Raw genomic sequence first — 4,750 nt, forward strand, 5'->3', positions numbered from 1 at the left:
AAAAAAAAAAAAAAAAAAAAAAAAAAAAAAAAAAAAAAAAAAAAAAAGAAAAGAAAAGAAAACAAGAGAAGGAAGGAAACAAGAGAAGGAAGGAAACAAGAGAAGGAAAGAAACAAGAGAAGGAAGGAAGGGAGGAAGGGAGGGAGAGAAAACCACCAGAAAACAAATCACAAAGTAGTAGGAGTCGGTCCATATGTAATAACAACACTAATGACAACGGACTAAACTGTCCAATAATAAGACACAGAGTAGATAAAACAAGAAGACACATGAATCTGTTGCCTATTAGGAACAATTCACCTAGAAAGGCACATACAGACTAAAATAATAGGATGGAAAAATATATTTTATGCCAATAGAAACCAAAAGAGCAGGAGCAACTATACTTATATCAGACAAAAGTGATTTCAACACAAAAACTGTAAGAAGAACCAAAGAAGGTTATAATATAATGATAAAAGGGTCAATTCTGCAAGAGGCTATATCAATTGTGGGTATATATTTACCCAATACTGGAATACCCAGATATATAAATCAAATATTATTATAGCTAAAGAGAGGTAGACCCCAATACAATAATAGCCAGAGACCTTAACCCCCTATTTTTAGCACTGGACAAATCTTCCAGGCAGAAAATAAGCAAATAAACATTAGATTTAATCTTCAATATAGACCAAATGTACTAATAGGTATTTACAGAACACTTCATCTAATGGCTGTAGAATACCCACACTTCTCAGCATATGAGTCACTGTCAAGCATAAACCATATGTTCAGTTACAAAACAACTCTTAAAACATTAAAAAAATTGAAATAGTATTATGCATCTCCTCTGACCAGAGTTCTAGTCTCTAGAACACAACTAGAAATCAATAACAAGAGGAATTTTGGAAATGATACAAATACCTAAAAATCTTAAACAATTAGAAAAGCAATACCAAGACTGAACCAAGAAGAAATCCTAAACCAAGACAGATCAATAACAAGTAATGAATGAGATTGAAGCTGTAATTAAAAGTCTCCCAGCAAAGAAGTACCTAAGACCTGCTGGCTTTACTGCTACATTCCAAACATTTAAAGAAGAACTAATGTCAATCTTATTCAAACTATTGTAAAAAATGTGAGAGGAGGGAATACTTCCAAAGTCATTCTCTAAGGCCAGTATTATTACAACACTGAAACCAGGAAAAGACATAACCAAAAAGAAAAAAAACAAAACCTACAAGCCAATATCCCTGATAAATATTGATGCAAAAATCTCTCAACAAAATACTAGCAAACCAAATTCAACAATTCATTAAAAGGACCATTCATCATAACCATATGGCATTTTCTAATGATGCAAGAATGGTTCAACATGCATAAATCAATGAATGTGATATATCATATCAACAGAGTATATGATCATTTCAATTGATGCTGAAATGTGATAAATTCAACAATACTTGATGATTAAAAAAACAAATAACTGGGTATAAAAGGGTTGAACATACCTCAATATAATAAAAACCATGTATGGCAGACTTACAGTTAGTATCATGCTGAATGGGGACAAACTGAAAGGCTTTCCTCTAAGATCTGGAGCACAAAGGGATGCTCACTGTCACCACAGTTATTTGACATAGTACTAGAAGTCCCACCTAAAGAAATCAGACAAAAGAAGGAAATATCAAGCATTGAAATTATAAAGGAAGAAGTCAAATTATCTTTTTTTGCAGATGATATGATCTTATATTTGAAAAATCCTAAAGACTCACACAAAAAACTACTAGAAGAGATCAACAAATTCAAAAATGCTGCAGGAGAGAAAATCAATATACAAAAATCAGAAGCATATCTGTATGCCAATAGTGAGCAATCTGGGAAAGAAATTAAAAAGTAGTTCTATTTATTATAGCCGCAAATAAAATTACTTAGGAATTAACTTAGCCAAAGAAGTGAATGAGCTCCACAATAAAAATTATAAAAGACTGATGAAAAATATTGAAGAAGGCACATAAAAATGGAAAGATATTCCACGTTCAGGCATTGGAAAAATCAGCATTATTAAAATGGCCATACTATCCAAAGCAATCCACACATCCAGTGCAATGCCTTGTGGAAGACAGTGTGGCGATTCCTCAAGGATTTAGAAATAGAAATTCCATTTGACCCAGCAATTCCATTACTGGGTACATATCCAAAGGATTATAAATTGTTCTATTATAAAGGCACATGCATACATATGTTTATTGCAGCACTGTTTACAATAGCAGACTTGGAACCAACACAAATCATTGGCCCGTTAATGATAGACTGGACAAATAAAATGTGGCACATATACACCATGGAATACTATGCAGTCATAAAAAACAAGGAGTTCGTGTCCTTTGTGGGGACATGGATGAATCTGGAAACCATCATTCTCAGCAAACTGATACAAGAACAGAAAACCAAAAACCACATGTTCTCACTCATAGGCAGGTGTTGAACAGTGAGAGCACATGGACATAGGGAGAGGGGCATCACACACCAGTGTCTGTTGGGGTTGGGGGACTAGGTTAGGGACAGGAGGGTGTGGGGAGGCCGGGGAGGGAAACCACTGGGAGAAATGCCTGATGTAGGTGACGGGGGGGACAGAGACTGCAAACCATCACAGTATGTGTGTACCTAACCAACAACCCTGTGGGATGTACACATATACCACAGAGCTTAAAGTACAATAATAATAATAATAATAATAATAATAATAAAACCCAGCGACATTCTTTACAGAAATAGAAAGAGGTCCTTAAAATTTATATAGGACCCCAAAAGACAGAGAATGGCCAAAGCTATCCTGAGCAAAAAGAACAAAATTTGAAGAACACATTACGTGACTTCAAATTATACTACAGAGCTATGGGAATCAAAACAACATGATACTGTCATTAAAAATAGACACATAGATCACTGGAACAAAATAGAGTACAAAGAAACAAACCCAGATACCTACACTGAACTCATTTTTTTTGCAAAGGTGCCAAGAACATACCAGGAAAATTGTCTCTCTCAGCATATACAAAAATAACATCAAAATGGATTAGAAATGTAAATCTAACACATGAAACTACAAAAAGATAACATTAGGGAAACTCTGTAGAATATTGGTCCAGGCAAAAATTTCTTGAGTAAAACTCCAGAAGTACAGGAAACCAAAGCAAAAATGTACAAATGAGATCACAACAATTTTTAAAGTTTCTGAACAGCAATGGAAACAATTGAAAAACTGAATAGACAACACACAGAATAGAAGAAAATATTTGCAAATTACTTATCTGACATGGTATTAGTAACCAGAATATATAAAGAGCTCAAACAACTTTAAGAAAAAAATATCTAATAATCTGACCTAAAAATTGATAAAAATTCATAAAGACATTTCTCAAAGGAAGACATACGAATGGCCAGCAGGCATATGAAAAGGTGCTGAACATCACTGATCATATGAGAAATTCAAATTAAAACTACAATGTGACATCATCTCACCCCAGTTAAAAATGGATTATATCCAAAAGACAGGAAATAACAAATGCTGGTGAGGATATGTCCAAAAGGGAACCCTCATACATTGTTGGTGGGAACGTGAGTTAGTACAATTGCTATGGAAAACACTCTGGAGGTTCAAAAAAAAAAACGTAAAATAGATCTACCACATGATCCAGCCCTTTCTCTGGAGGGCATACATCTACCTAAAGGAAAAGAAATTGGTATACCAAAGAGATATCGGCACTCCCATATTTATTGCAGCACTATTCACAATAGCCAGGATTTGGAAGCAACCTAAGTGTACATCAGCAGATGACTGAATAAATAAAATATGATGCATATACACAATTAGGTATTATTTAGCCATAAAAAAGGAATGAGATACTGTAATTTGCAACAAAATGGATGGAACTGGGGGTCATTATGTTAAGTGAAATAAGCTAGGAATAGCAAAACAAACATAACATGTTGTCACTTACTTGTGGGATCTAAAAATAAGGGTATTAAGGAGTTGGGGGCATGAGATGATAGTTAATGAGTATAAAAATTAGTTAGAAATATTGAATAAAACTTAATGATTTGTAATACAACAGGGTAACTATAGTAAAAAATAAATTAATTGTACATTTTAAAATAACCAAAAGAGTATAATTTTTTTGTTAAACAAAGGTTAAATGCTTAAGGGAAAGGTTACCCCATTTTTCCATGATGTGATTATTATGCATTACATGCCTGTATCAAAATATCTTATGTACCCCCTACATATCTATACCTACTATGTACTCATAAAAAGTAATAATAAATAAAAATTTAAAAAACAATAAAGTTGTTTGGGTGCAGTGATTCATGCCTGTAATCCTAGCACTTTGGTAAGCTACAGTGGGTGTATCACAAAGTCAAGAGTTCGAGACCATTCTGGCCAATATGGTAAAACCCTGTCTCTACTAAAAATACAAATATTAGCTGGGCTTGATGGCATGCGCCTGCAGTCCTAGCTACTCCAGAGGCCGAGGCAGGAGAATAGGTTGAACCCAGGAAGCAGAAGCTACAGTGAGCTGAGATCATGCCACAGCATTCTGGCCTGGTGACAGAGCAAGACTCCATCTCAAAAAAAACAAAACAAAAACAAACGAACAAAAAATAAAGTTGAAAACAGAAAATCAATAGCAAAAATTGTCAAGACCAAATCCTTTTTTTTTCAAATGATCTATAAAATCAATATGCCTCTAGCCAGGGTAAGTAA

The sequence above is a fragment of the Cebus imitator genome, unplaced genomic scaffold (genome assembly GCF_001604975.1).
Source record: "Cebus imitator isolate Cc_AM_T3 unplaced genomic scaffold, Cebus_imitator-1.0 Scaffold76, whole genome shotgun sequence".
Lineage (NCBI taxonomy): Eukaryota > Metazoa > Chordata > Mammalia > Primates > Cebidae > Cebus > Cebus imitator.